Source organism: Eurypyga helias, unplaced genomic scaffold (genome assembly GCF_000690775.1).
Source record: "Eurypyga helias isolate BGI_N326 unplaced genomic scaffold, ASM69077v1 scaffold4335, whole genome shotgun sequence".
NCBI lineage: Eukaryota > Metazoa > Chordata > Aves > Eurypygiformes > Eurypygidae > Eurypyga > Eurypyga helias.
In genome coordinates this window covers 27853-43525 of record NW_010251918.1, presented here as the reverse complement: position 1 = coordinate 43525, position 15673 = coordinate 27853, and positions in this window count along the sequence as shown.

Here is a 15673-nt window from a genome sequence, read left to right as displayed (position 1 = left end):
TCTCCCCCCCCCCCCCCGCCCTTTGTACCTCTTCTATCAACTGGACCCCGTCAAAACATCCCATTTTGTTTAGGTGCATGCTGCTGTTTTTCGTCTTTGATTTTGTTGCTCTTCTAGGGCATAGAAAGAAGTGTCACCAAAGGCAAAAGAAATGACCATCTTATGTGAGTAGCAAAGACTGGCAAGGGTTAGCACAACACCTCTTAAACAGTTCAGCATCTGAAGCCTCCGAAGAATGTGACCTATCCTTGCGCCTCCTGATCTGGACTGCTCTGTGGTCCAGGGCATAATTTTATCAGAGGGGCAAGTTTTGATTTTGGAAGCCTGCTCCCAGATCTGCACAGGCACAGCATGGCAGACCTGTGCTCTAGTGCCAGGTTTGTCCCTGCCATCCCCTCCCAGCCCAGGAGTCTGCCATGGCTTTTGAGGGGCTATTGGATGGGAACAAGAGGGTTCCCTCTTCCTTCCCTACATCAGCACTACATTCCTTGTCTGGACCTAGGGTTTTCACGATTCGTTTCTGCTACTCCAGATAAATTCCTTTATACACAGGAGTCAAAGCGGGTGAGAGAGACTCTTATTGTTTAGACGAGTTGTCTGTGGTCTGATAAAATCTGAATTGCATATATCATGTGAAATACTTCTGGATACACCTGATAGAGCTTTTCATAGGTATTGTGCCCTTTTTGCATCATTGTATATGGACAAGAGAAAGAACACTGAGGTCTTCGACATGATTGGCAGCTGCAAAGTTGTAGGGATACTTTTTGTCATGATGACATGGGATTTGTGAAGTGGTAGTGCTGAGACACTGCCATTGGGCAACATCTTCCCAGGGAGACTGTGGTCCACAGCTGTGGCCAAGGAGCAAAGATGCTCGAGTGTGATGCCTGTCCTCAGCTCCTTGCCTTGTCAGTCAGTTGCCAGGCTGCAGCCATTTGCCATGTAGTGCTTGAAGTTAACCTGCATTGATTTTGGTCTGCCTTAAAATCCTGTGCCATCAATCATGGTGTTTTAGCAGCTGGGTCTGGAGCCTCTCTACAGTGGAGAGAGGTCAGTCAGTAGCTCAAAGCTGTGGCCTTCAGCAGCTAACCAGCTTTCTCTCGTAGGATTCTGTATATATATGGATGTGTGTATATTGTCATAATGTCGTTATATTTTTATGAATACTTCTAGGCTATTTTGGAAAAAACATTTGACATAAAGGAACTATCCTAACATTTATGCCTTTTTTTTTTTTAATTTTTCATACATTTTACCTTTACACAGAAATTGTTGTTATTTTTACTCTCTCTTGTGCATTTCAAAAGTTGCCTTTTAATGCTAGTGTACAGTAACAAAAGCATTTAATCTGTTTTCATATAAATATGCATCTGATTGGCATCATTAACTAAGGGATGGACTGGCATAGAGAAAGACAAACCTGGGAAAACTACGCTGCCCCAGGATGTGATGCATCCCATGCTAAGACAGGCCTTTAAGGCAGGTGGGATGAACCGACCTCTGAAATTGCTCATAGCTCTGTTTTTCTTGAAGGAGTCAATAGGATGACTGTTTTCGGTGTGACAACGTTAGCTGAGCAAGAGTGAAATGAACTCTAAATTACTGCAGCCAATATAATAAAATTTCTAAAAGCCCTTATGTTCTAAACTGATTGATACTGAGGTTCATTATTATCCCCTAAGAATTACTTATTTTCAATTCAAATTGCAATAGGGTTTTCTTTTGACTAGATTACATTTTCTAGATTTTCCAGTTTGAGTTAAAACCAAACCAAAAAACTTTCTTTGCAAGAAGTTCGTCTGCTTTTGACTAGGTATATATAAATATAACTCTTTGGCTGAATGGGCATGCTCCTGCTTTTAAATTTTCAGTGGAAAATCAGCCTTCAATTTAAGAATATTTTTCAAATGGTATTCTAGAGGAAAAGATAGAATTTACCTATATCCACAAGGTTGGTCACTAAGTGTGCGTCAAGATGAAAAGGACTTTCCATCATGTTCAGTACCTCCATGATTTCTAAGCATTTCAAGCATTAGGCATATATCAGGATCTAGACAGATTTTAATCAGTGTAGGTCTCAGAAAAATGGGTGTTGATCTTCTTCAAGAGGAAGTAGATACTTAATTTTTCCAATCCACCTCTCCAACATCGTGTTTAATGACCAGCAGAGCACAGATGGCTCATATAGCAGAGCCTGTAGCAGGAACACACTGCAGTCCAATGCAAAAAGTGTGTTTATGTCTGGGAAGGATGCGGATGGCAAAGTCTGGCATTTTGAACCCAGGAAGGAGTGGTCAGGGGGACGTGCAGGGACAACGTGTGATAACGCCTGTTTGGTTATAGGGCTCCTTCCTAAGGCTGGAGGGAGTATTTTCTGCATACGACTGCTGTGCCCGTATGGCTGCTGGCACAGTTAAGTAAATGCCAGTTCGGGAACATCACTGGACCTTCAGACGCTTGAACTGGCTTGAAGTGGTTTGCACTCACTCACACTCTGTAATGTAAAGGGTTTTATAGTCTGTAAAGGTGTTTTCTGTGGCAGACTCCTAACAGTAGTGAGGACAACCATCCTAGGCGCTTGTGGCTATGCCAGTGTGTTATCCTGCTTGAGGTGCTGTGGACTCCCTTGCAGCCTGGCTCTTCCCTCTGGCAGGATCAGTCCCCAAGGATGACTGGTGCTGCCAAAGGGAGATGGCAAGGATGAGATATCCCCGTGCCCAGATAGGAGCTCTTGGCAGCTGTGATTTCTCCCCCTCGGTCATCTGCCCTCCATTCTTTCATCCAGCTCTCTGTGGTGATGAGCCTGGAGTAACTCAGGAAAATCTCCTTGCCTTAAACACTGGCTAGTGACTCATTGAGACCTGGCAAACTGGTGCTGAGTTTCCTGCTTGTCTGCAGAAGCCTATATATTTTTTTCTTCCATGTTATTCCACATTTAATTTGATTCCTGTTATTGTCTTTTTCCAAGGAACTGCTGGGGACCATGTCTACAATTGACAGACCAATTCTGTTTACATTTGCTTTCCTGTTTCCTTTTTATTCAAAGAATCTTCTGAAATATTTTTTTCCTTGAAGTGCAGCGACCCAAATGGATGAAACACCTTTTTCAACAAAGACTTGACTTTATCAAGGGAGAGTTTGGATCTTCTTTACATTCCCTGTAACAGGCATGTCTTCAGTGTCGTGATCCAAACCAAGGCTTTGATACCTCCTCAATATCGCATTGATGATGACCCAACATGATTATAAAGGCGCTGTGGCCACAGTCAGTTTTATGCTTTGGTAGCTCATTCTATTCTCACAGCACAATCTACAAAACTTCCCACTGCTAAGCTTTTTCTGCAGGCCTTTTTCTGCTCCCAGGAATTCAGCTAGATCTCCTTTGAAAGGGAAACACCATCCCTTCCTTTGGGGTGCACCTCACCATCTAGAGTCTGTGCTTAGGATGTTAACAAGTGACCGTAGCTGCCGACAGGGACCTTGCTGAGCCCAGAGCTGGAGTCCTGGGTTTTATAAAGTAGCTAGTTTTTGCAATCACCACTCGTACTTACAGGGTTTTATAAAATTGTTACCTAGAAATACTGGTGGACTGTTGTGTACACACCCCTGCCCCCTCCCCCGGTTTGTTACGAGAAGTTTAAATGTTATGGGACAGTGTTCTAATGTTACCCTGTTCTGTTGGCTCTGCCCCAAGAAAGCCATTTGATGCCGTTTCAGCTGCCAATATCTCTTTGCCACTCAGTCATTATGGTGTAATTGGAACTAAAGTACATGTATAATTTGCTGCTAGCAATGCTGGCTTGTCTTATTTATGACATCCAGCTGATTTCTAAGGATACTAATCAATGAATATGCATAGCAGAGTAGACAGGCTTGTACAGACGAGTGACTGAGCCTTCAGAAGAACTTGAGCTTCCACAGTACCTATGCATCAAGTCGTGTTGAAAAGCCTCAAGGCAGGATCTCTGGCTTAAAGTGGATGAAGGTCTTTCTAAAGGGCTGTGACACAGCCCCAGGACACAGTGTGTGCAAAGCCGGAGGTGGTTTAGCCTGTGCATTCTGCTGTGTTGTGGGCATTCTGCTGCACTTGGCAGATTTCTGGGAGAAAATGAGGGGAATCTTAGAGGCATAAATATGAACTTGTAGGCAGATGATGATTCTTACCATTTCCCCAGTGCTTTCTCCTACAGTCACCCTGACTGAAGGTTACAAATAACTTTTCACTGAAAGCATTTCCTTTCAGTGTCTGCTCTGCAAGCCAGCTTTTTGAGACATCTGTATTTAATTTTAAGCTCGGTGCTATTCTTGCCCATCCACTTTCGATTTTTTTAAGCCTCATATTTTTCCTCATCTGAAAAGTGTCATGTCATAGAAAACCAGTTTTCCAGACTCTAACAGTACTTTTAAAAAGTAACATGATCACGAGTTATGGTCCCATAAGGGTCTAAAGCCTTCCCAAACAGCTCCTCCCTTACAGGCTTGTATAGGGTTTTTTTTTTTTGCAGATTGCGACCAGAGGATCTTAAAGCTTATCACATCAAATGCTCGGCTCCTCTAGGATACCTCAGATGTGCTGCAATGTTTTAATAGAATCCCTGCACCCGCACTCCAACACCCCATTAGAGGTTCTGGCATGGCCAACTTATGTTAGAAAATGCGGACACATGAAAATCCCTGGTAGAGGTTATGAAAACCCTGTGGGGATATTGATAGATTCAGACAAACTGGAAGACGATGTGCACAGCAGTGGATTTTGTGATCAGCCATCTATGTATACTTAATTACTTACATATTTTCAATTACCAACAGCTTCATTAAAAAATGTTATTCATTTCTAGGAGGATATTTCAGTTTTCCTGAGTCTGGTTTTTTTTTTGAATTTCTTTAACTTTATTTTTTTTTTAGATTTGCAGCATTACATTCAGCGCAGCTCTCTCAGGTGTTCTGATTACCAGAAAGCTGGGACAGGCAAAGAAGCTTTTAAGGGGACTCTTGCTGTATTTTTACTTGACATACTGCATGGTGCAATTCAATATTCATAAATTACTTTTGGCTGCTGTTAGTATTTCACAGCTCTGTTTGCTAATTCATGTGCCAGACATATTTAAAATGAATCATCAAATGCCAGGAGATTTGATGCTTGTTCCACATGCAACAGCTCACTATTGAACAAAACTCCAGCACTTTGTACTGATGCTAAAACCCCAGCTACCTTTGATTTTATAATAAATATATAAGTCAGAGGCAGGATAAATCAGATCCTGTACTGTCAGCTTGGCAGAAATGATTGATCATACCTTTCTGACAGCACTGCATTTGACTGCAAGTCTCATGCAGCCCTACTTTAGATCATACAAAGGCATCTGGATGATGAAAAGCACACTAGCTTAGAAGATAGCATACAGTGCTGCACCAGTGTCATATTTATCTAGCAGCATGTGTACTCTTCAATGCTTCAGGCTGTAGCTCATGCTAATGATTCTCTCTTGTGTTGAATCCACCTTGACCCATTCTTATTCCTTTACCCATATTTTAAACAAAAATTGTTTTCAAAATCCTTTCCAAAATGGAAATGTAAAGCCTTTGTTTGATACAGACACGTGTGGGTCATAAAACACGTAGTCTCTGTGCTCACTTAGAGGTGCTACTTTTGGAAATGAAATCATCCTATGTTAGTCAAAAGGTTAGGTGGTCACCCAAAGGTTCCCTTTATTCCTGCTTTGGAGTACAGCTTGTCTAATCGGGTATCAGAAACAATCTAGTCCTACAGATTCGGGTTTGATTTGTTGCTGTTTGGCTCCTGACGATGGATGTCTGCACCAAAACTCTGTGCTTGAAATATGGTCTGAAAGCCGTCCCTGGGCAGAGGGGGCAAGGGGGAGCAGCGTGTGGCCATCTCCCCTTCCTGGGCCTGTTGGTGGGCGGTTTGCGTAGCTATAGTATCAGTGTGGTTCATTTGCAAGCTGCACCCATGGAGAAATTCTATTTCATTCATGTTACGAATGTGCCAGCATACAAAACACAGACTGGTGCAGTACGATGGTGCCGAGGTTAAACCACGACAGATGGGTATTTTTTTTCCACCCTCACAATTTTTCAAGATGTCATTTGAGATGTTTTTATGTTCAACTTGCATGGCTTTCATCTGGCTTTCTCTTATGTGACACGTGGTTTTCTACATATATATGTATGTATGTATGTACTGCTCAGGGCTAGTGCCGCAGGGTGCGTTGCTGTGTTGCAAGTTTAAGAAAATCAATAAAGTATTATTTAATACATGTCAACTTCATTTTTAATACTATTTCTAAAGTAAATTGCAGAAAGCATATAACCATCCACCGTGGAATAATAAATTGATATAGAATGTGTGGGGAAAAGGCAATAAGCCAGAATCATTAGAAAGCTCAGTGCACCACTCCAGCAACACAAAGCAGTCGTAAACCTCGGGTTGGAACTGCACACAGCAAATGGTGTACGCCAGTAAATCTGGCCCTAGTAATTTTATTGCAAATGACATACAAGCCAGAAAAACATTTAGATAATTGAAATTAACACTTTTAACAATGATCTATAAAGCAGTGAATAATAATTAGGAGGTTCTTTCAAGCTCTCCGTAATAAATCTGCAGTACTTCAGAATCTATTTTTTCCCAATATAAATGAGACAAAATATGATGGACCCTCTTTTCCTTACACAAAGTTAATGGAATATCTTTACTGGTAAGGTGTCCCACCAGTCCCTGGTGTGCCAAACACTACAACTGCGCGTGAAGCGAATGCTTGTTATTTTGAACTTGGAACAAAGCTAGACAGAAACACAAACAATAACACAAGGGAGCTACTGGAAAAACATAACACAGATTATTTGGGTTTTTTTTGATTGATGCAAATCTGCACCTGTGTTTACTCATGTCAAAGTGGCTGTGCATATTGGGTCATATGAACGTGGCTCTTGCGCAGATACAGATGCTGAAGCGGCTTTTGAGGTCCTTTGGAAGGTGTAACCACCAGTGTAAGGCTTTTGGTAGTTGTTTCTGATACTCTAAGAAAGAAAATTTTTCTATTTCATACTTCATCCATACCATATTTTTTAATATTGCTCTTAAAATACAACCATTTCCTTTCTTTCTAACTAAACTGATGAAAGGGAAGATTGAACCTGTCAGGTAATAAATCAGCTTTTTGATGTTGGATCACTTGTTTGAATCACTGTTTGACTGCATTATTGGTCGCTGTCTGTCATTACTCTGCTTCCCAAAGGCACCCAATGCAGAGCCTGCTCTCCAACAGAGCCCAATCCAGATGCCAGGCCTTTAAAATGGGCCTGGGAAGAAGCCTGGGTGTTGGTGGGAACGCTGCCTTGCATGATGCTATGCACATGGGTGAAATGTTAGAGCCAAACAGGTTATGAAATGTTAGGACCAAAAAGGTTAGAACCAAACCCACAGCTGAACCCTTTTCAAAACTGAGCTACTTCAAGCAATCATTGCAGCGGGTCTGAAATCAGTTTTGCTACCTGGGTTCTGCGTGGAAATCTGGCCATCGCTTTCTGAGCTATCAATCTGAGCTCTTTCATGAATACCAAATTCATTTCAAAAATATCAGATTCAATAAAACAATTTCTGTAGGGCAAGCAGCAGAGTTGGGAGGATGACTGAAATATGGTTTTGCATTAAATTCCCTTTTTTGCCAGATGATAGGGATGCTTCAGAAGTACTACTGCAAACATTTTAAAAATAAAACCCAATCCTTCAGACTTATATAAAACCTTTTCACTCTAATAAAAGTGGATAGGGATGTGTGGGAGAGAGAGAGAATAAAGCATTATGGGTGGAAGCAGCACAGAAGAGCAATGCTCTGTGTAGTAACACTGAGCTGTTGGCCACTGGCCACAGAGAAGGAGCAAGGGTTGCAGTGGAGAGTTGGGCTGCCGCAATTTTGGGAGTTTGCTCCAATATTCACATCTTTCCTCTTCAGCATCTCCAGCACCAGCCTTTCAGGGGCTGACACCATGGAGAAATCTGGCCAGAGTGGTTTTTCCCCAGCTGGGTGGAGGAAATGGGAGGCACAAGCTGCTGAGCAGCATCAGCAGAAGCGATGTGGCTGGGAAAGCCATCAGCTCCAGCGGACATATGGTCCATGACCTACCCGGTGGGGCTCTCCAGCACTGCCAGTTCCTGCTCGAGCTGGACCTGGGGGCACTGCCGAATTTAATGAGAGCAAAGTCTGCAGAAAAACAGGTGGCTTTTGAGAGCCCACCCAGAAACCGGTGTTTGTGATAAATGTAAGCTACTGGAAGCTTGCAAACCAAAAAGTCTTTTATACTGAGCTACAAGAGACCGTGTAAAGGCGATAGGCCCACAAACTGAACATGTCAGTGTTGCCAGCGTTGGCCATGTTTCTGTGCTTCTGTCTGCATGGGGCATAATTAATTCAACTCCCTGGAGAGGGAAGGACATCTCAAAGAAAAAAAAAAAAAAAGTGCCTCATTTCCCACAGGAAATTGCCAAAGATGGCTTATTTTAGGAGTCTGGAGGAAAGACGAAAGTTAGCGATAGGGTGACAGCCTAAACTGAGGATCAGAGCAATACACTGACACAGCCATTGCTTGTAAGAAAGAACAGGCAGAGTTTTGTCCCCATAAATTTCAAGTCATGGTCACTTGGAGAGTCAACTACAGGTTTAAAGTCCTCCTAAAGGAGGACGCTAGGGAGACTGACTTATCTTTCCTTGCTAGAGAAAACTGAAAGCTGATGGATGAAACCTGACAGGTGAGAGATGCCTGGGACAAGCTATATTGACTAAGACTGAACTTAAAAGAGGTCCAAGCTGTTGTGTAGTTCGTTTGTATGAATGCCGAATGAACATTCATGCAAACCTTTCAAGTTCTGTCATCTTTAAAAAGCACTTTAAGGAAATAACAGAGCGTGAATGAGTTCCTACCAAAATGTTCCCACCAAAATATTTCTCTTCAGACTTCGAAGTGGCTAAGCCGAACTTCACAAAATGCCCAACTGCATCAGGTCCTTTTACCCATGGCTGTGACCGCCGCTCGTCCAGGGTCGGTTCATTGTGTGAAACATTTGAGTAAGAGGTGAAGTAAAAAGCAATACCCTCACGGAAGAACCAGGTGGACATGAACCTTCAGTAGGTACTCACACAAATCCCATCGAGTTCCGATGACAAAGGTGACACATGGCCTAAGAGGGGTTGTTGGCTGGTCAGGACCCCTCCATAGTCCTCTGCAGGTGCTTCTCAAGTGGCGCACAAATCCCCTCTCTCCCCACTTGTTACAGTGCACTGCTCTCCATGGGGGCGTCAATCTCTCTTCAGTACTGCTGTTTTGAAGTTGCTTCTGTCTTGCCTTTCTTCAGCATAAAAATTTAGTCTGGTAACATTTGTGGCTCCCCATCCTGCCCCAGATGCATAAGCATCTAATACAAATTAAGTTCTTGATGTAGTTTGTTACTAATATGTGAACAATATGGTTTTTAATGATTGTTCTGACAGTTGCATCTCCTTTTTCTGATAATACTGTATTAATTAACAAATTGTGACTCTCTGAGAGTCATCTGATATTTAAGCATTTTTGAGAAATATTGTTTTGAATTCTTTAGTCTACAGTTGATGAATTATATCTGTAAAGCGGTTGTGGTTGGTTAAGAAAGGCACATAATACTGGTTTGTTCTGCTAGGACACCTATTGGAAACATTTCAGTCCAAATGATAATGGACAGGGCATGTAAGGAGTGCTTCAGTTACAATTATGCCTCTGAAGTAATAAGATAAATACATTAAAAGAAAGAACAGCCTTGGGTTGTTTCTGTTTTGGAGCATCTAATTTGATATATTTTGAGCTTAATTTTAAGACTTAAGAGAAATTTCCAGAGCCTTAATTTAGGAGTTGCATACTCTATTTGGAACATATATATATATATCTTTTTTTTTTTCCCCTCAGAACAGTGTGCATATTGCTCATTGTGTTCCAAAAGTGCCTTGATATTTTTGTCTGCAAAGTCTTCAATTCAAGTCCATTACTAAAAGATTTTGTTCATTAAAAAAAAAGAAGCTTTGTTTTCACTGTCTGCTCTCTGGATACAGTTTATATTCTTGTACTCTTGGCAGTTGTAGGAGCAGACCAGAAGCTATCATTCCAGAGACAGCTATCTGAAGTCTTGGCACAGTTATGGATTTTACATTAACAGCCTATTTTGCAGAAATCCTTTACTCCTCATTAACAAAATGCAGGTCCAATGAGTATCATGATACTGCTGCTCTTTTATTTATGTTTCTGTTATTTCAAAAATTGATTGTAACTCCACTTCAGTTGGTTTTCCCATCCATTATAATATGCCATATTCAGCACGCTTCTTTCAGACAACAATTCATGTGCAGAAGTTCTGGTGCAGGAAATCTTATTTTAATTCAGTTCTATCTGAGTTTCCTGAATTTTATTTGTAGTAATTGGTAATGCTGAGAGTCATGCATTTGGTCTCCAGTTGTCTTGCTGACTGATGTCTTCAGTACTGTTCTGCTTTCCTTGGTAGACAGTGTTCGTTCTTGTACACTGCTCCAGGGTTTCCTTACAGAGAGATTATTACCTCTGTAGAATATTTTTATAAATGTATTTATCTATTAATTTCATTTCTTAATGCTACAGAGCTTGTTCTACAATTAAAAAGCACAAATGATCATGTTAAATATTGCTTTATTTAAAAAAAAAAAAAAATGGGTAAGGCCTCTTATTATGTTGAGGTAAAGTTTCATCCCTATTTTTCCTCTAGGTGGTTCTAAATGTGATACCTCAGGATATAAACACTCAGCCATCTTCCCTCTGAATGTGCTGAAAGTCTTCTGGATTCTGTAATCCTAGAGCATACCAAACTGCTTACTGAATGTCTCTATCAAAATGATTGGTATCATTTCAGACTGGGTTACAACAAAACTCTATATGCACAATGGGTCAGAAATTGCTGGTGGAGAGGGTAACTCTTAACATGACCAAAACTTTATATAGTAAAAATTCTGGTATGTTTTTTCATCTACATACCTTATTGTCTTTTTTTTTTTTTTTTTTAATAATGTTCTTTAGCACTGGAAAATGTTTCTTGGCAGTTTGTTTTTATTTTCTTTATGTTTTAGGAGTCAGACAGAGAAAGGTAAAGCTGTGCTAGGTCTGCCTCCTTTACGGGTACGTTTATTTACATGTATATACCTAAAAGTGGGAAGGGGCGTACTTACTCCTGCCCCACTTTTTTTTTTTTTTTCTCCTTTAAATGGATCAACCTGAAGCAAATAAATTATATTCCAGCTGCATAAACAGCTTTCCAGAAAAAAAAAAAAACACAACCAAAAATCCCAACAAAACAGGATCAGGTTAAGAGCTAAGTTCACAGCTATGGGTGCTGGATCTTCAGAGCTATCTTCATTTCACTTGCCTCTAACCATCTGAAAACTAAGCACTTAGTGCAAGTGTTGAAAATCCCTGTAGTCACTGGAGAGAAACTGGTCCTTCCAGGAGGTGATATGAGCGATTCTGGTGTATGTGGGATGAATTTCCATCTGCCTGCCTGCTGCTTTTTGTGAAGTTTTACTGTGTCTCCTAGATGGAGTTGGACTTTGCCGCCCTTCACACTGGTATTCTGACACATCTTAGGTCACAGCCATTTGCGTATGGGGGTGTTTCTCATCACTCCTTCTGGAGGAGTCTGTTTTTCCCCTTTGACCATGGAGAACAGCCTTAGGCTATAGAAGAAAATAAGCTACATGTGGACTGTAGGGCAGCTGAAAATAGATGAGGTAAATCCCACTCTTTGAAGCAGTAGTGATAAACCCAATGAGATTATCCATCCAACTTGCAGTACATATTCCTGGGTAAGCAGCCAGGATGACGTGCTGAGGGAGAAAAGCATGTCTAGCCAGGGGGAATGGAGAGAAGGAGATGCTTCAGCTCCACTCCAAAAGGTGGCTTGGTGCCTGTCACTGGGTGCAGAGGGAGTGATCTACCTTTTGCAGATTTCATAATCAAGGAGTTATGGAAAAAGTAGTTTTTTTATTCTTGCAGACAACATCAGAACAAAAATTTAAATGTGAAGATGCCAAATACCCAGTAGTCAGTGCCAGCGATGGGACCCTCCGGTTCAGATCTTCCCTCTTCTGCAGTGCTGTTGAGGTCTCTCTCTGACCCTTCTCCTAAGGCTGCTCCACTTCATCCAAACCCATTATGTGGTCACTGCAGGCAGGGGTAGAAGCAACGGCTGTGAGAGGAGTGCTTTTACACTCATGACCATAGGTTTACACATTACACTCCCATACTCTTTCTCTCAGGTACCGTTCAGTGCAAAATAGTGCAGACAATGACCCGTTTGTTCTCTGAAAAAGAATAAACACTTCAGAGAGAAATCTACTGTTTTGGTCTGAAAAAAGACAGCATTAAAAACATGCAATCAGTAAGGATAAGAGGAAAATCTACTGTTTGTATAGAAAAAGAATGCTTTACAGCCCTAATCCGTTACTAAAGGTTCCCATTCATCCTTGACAATGAGATAAATTTGTGCTGAACACTTAGTCCTTTATGTGTGAATTGGAAGTGATCTTATTAGTATTTTACTACATCAGGTCTGATAAACTCCCCTATCCATTTCAGTTAAGCTTCTATTGATCCACTTAGGAGATCAATTTGGCTTTCATTATATTTTGGGGGGTGATTTCATTTGTCTCAGACTGAAGTTATGAAAAAAAGTGTAATTTAACAATTGGTGCGTGTGTGTGCATGCACTCTCCCACACACACACACATATATTTATGTAGCAGAGCTGCCTGCATGCTGCTTTGAATTTGCCCTCGTGGTTCTTCAGTTCTTGATACCGTAGTTGGACAAGACGTCTGTGGCTGAATTGCAATACAGCTGTGGGAAGAAATAGTTAATGTGTAACAGAGACTCTTTGAAAGCCAGCTGCAGTCAAAACTCTATCTGCAAGTCACAAAGGGCAGTACAAGTGAAAGGTTTCATGTTTCCAAGAGAAAGTGAAGGGTGGCTGGGGAAGGTGACAGCTAGGGGGTGACGTCTGAACTCTTCATAAATGTCAAGTGCGAATGAAGTCGGTGTCAGGAAGAAGGGTGCTTTCTTCTTTTCTACATGTGCTGGTTTTGGCTGGGATAGAGTTAATTTTCTTCATAGTACCTGGTACGGGGTTATGTTTTGGATTTGTGCTGAGAAGAGTGTTGATAATATAGAGATGTTTGCATTATTGCTGAGCAGTGCTTTCACAGAACCAAGGCCTTTTCTACTCTCAGACCACCCCACTGGCAGTACCTAAAGGGTGTCTACAAGAAAGCTGGAGTGGCTCTTTTTACAGGGGGCTGTAATGACAGGACAAGGGGTAACGGGTTTAAATTGAAAGTGGGGAGATTTAGATTGGATATCAGGAAGAAGTTCTTCCCGGAGAGGGTGGTGAAGCACTGGAACAGGTTGCCCAGAGAAGCTGTGGATGCCCCATCCCTGGAAGTGTTCAAGGCCAGGCTGGACGAGGCTTTGAGCAACCTGGTCTAGTGGAAGGTGTGCCTGCCCATGGCAGGGGGGGTGGAACTAGATGGTCTTTAAGGTCCCTTCCAACCCAAACCAGTCTATGATTTCCCATCAGCAGTGCATGGATCAGGACCATGCCTCTTGTGGCTGCCAATACCAGGAAAAAAACACTGTAAAAGCAAGAGACTACACTCATGGTGAATTTGAAGCAGTTTTTTAATACTTCCATGGCAACCAGGCATTGCTGCACTACTTCTCTGAAGTGCATGAAGTTGAAGTCATTGAATAATCACAAAAATAGGTGTAAGAAGGGCCATATGAAGTACCCCTGCTGTGTTATTTTTCCCTGTAGAAATGTCATAGAAAAGTTCTGTTTATTTATAGCTAAATTACCATAAATTCAACTTCAATTTTTCAAAAGCTATTTTGCTATAGACTGTTCTGTGTCTTTACCATTGTTGTTCACACTCCATAGTCAGATGAAGTTATTAGCTGAAGGCCTATAAATTCAAATCATTAAGCTGAGTATCTCATATTCAACTGAAAGTAACACAGCATAAAGGAACCTTTCCATATTGAAAGATAGACTTCTTGACCAGAGATTTGAAGACTCTGATTCACCTAGCAAAGACAACTGGCATTGTCCTTGCAGTGTCTTGCTTTGTGAAGTAAAAACTGTTAGCACGTTTATCACGGTTTGTATTGAGGAAAAAGAAGACTTGTAGGAATGGTGGATCTGTCCTGATGTGCAAGACTCTCACAAGTTTCTGACTGACTCAGAAGGTCAGTGCACTCCCTGTAGTCAGCTCTCACTATTTCCATGGATGCAAGTATTCTGGCTGTGCAATACGGCTGAGCTAATATCATCATCTTGTTTCTAAGAGGCAGCAGATATTCCAGTCCTGCAAGCTGTCTTCTCATCAGAAGGAAGTTGGGGATGTAAAGGCCAAAGTTTCCTTGTGAAACAAACTTGTTTATTGATACAATCTGCTGCAAAGCTTGTAAAACAGCATACAGAAACCTCCGTTTCCAGGAGAGCCTGATACTGATGCAGATGCTGAATTCTTGGGAAGATACTTACTAATCTCAATAGCTGTCAATAGTCAAAGTGTCTAAAGAAGAGTATGAAGTAACTTGCTTTTCCAACACCCTAATTCCACTTGGAGAGACCCTGAGTTGCTGACCCGAGTGCAGTCAGTACTGCTGTAAGGACCAGTCATGGATTCACAGGGAGCAGGAGATCTCCTGGCATGGGATCTAGCAGTGACCCCTTGTGACTCCTTGCAAAACCATGCTTGGATAAGCCTGAACTGTTGAAGTATCCTGATGTTCAGAGCTCTTTAAAACATGGCATTAAGCCTTCCTTCCTTCTTGAAATATTGCCCTTTATAATGCAAACTTTTGTGAAACTCCAAATCTCAGGAAAAGGTCAAAACACTGGGGTACATTATTAACAGTTACTTGTCATTTCCATTGATTAAAATACTAATACTGGTGATTATCATTACCACTCTGTATATTTCCTTTCTGGTGGTATGCCAGTTTCTGCACCATATGTGTGCTATTCAGACAGTTCCTCTTAGAATACTTAGTCAGGTTTGCTGATAAATGCACAATTTGCAAGTGCAGTCCCCATATGAGCAGTCCAGTCCTAGTTAGCAAGCTACTTTTGCCACCTATAAATAGGCATGCGGTTAAGTGCTTTTTCAGGTGTGACACACAATATTGGACAGAGTATGAGCCCAGTAGAAGGCAAAATATTTTAACATGCTGGACAGTAAGCCACCTTTTATCTCTCTTGCGGTAACCTTTTTTCTGAGGGCAGGATTTTTGTTTAGCATAAGTGACAAACCATGTTAATAACAAGCAAAAGAATAATGTTTCCGTCTTGCACTGCTGCTACATTTAAACTTTGCAAAATTGGTATTTCAGTTATCAAAAAAAGCACAGATTAGGAAAAGGAAAGGGAAAAAAGAACTGTTGTAGGACTATGCAAAGATAAGTCCCACAGCTGCTATGAAAGAAGAGCTCTCTTGCTGGAATGTCAAATAAAAAAGAAAAAAAAAAAGAAAATCAATGGAATCAATTCTAAAAGCCATCTGGTCCCTATAAGGGAGGAATTAGAGTATAAATGCAACTATCT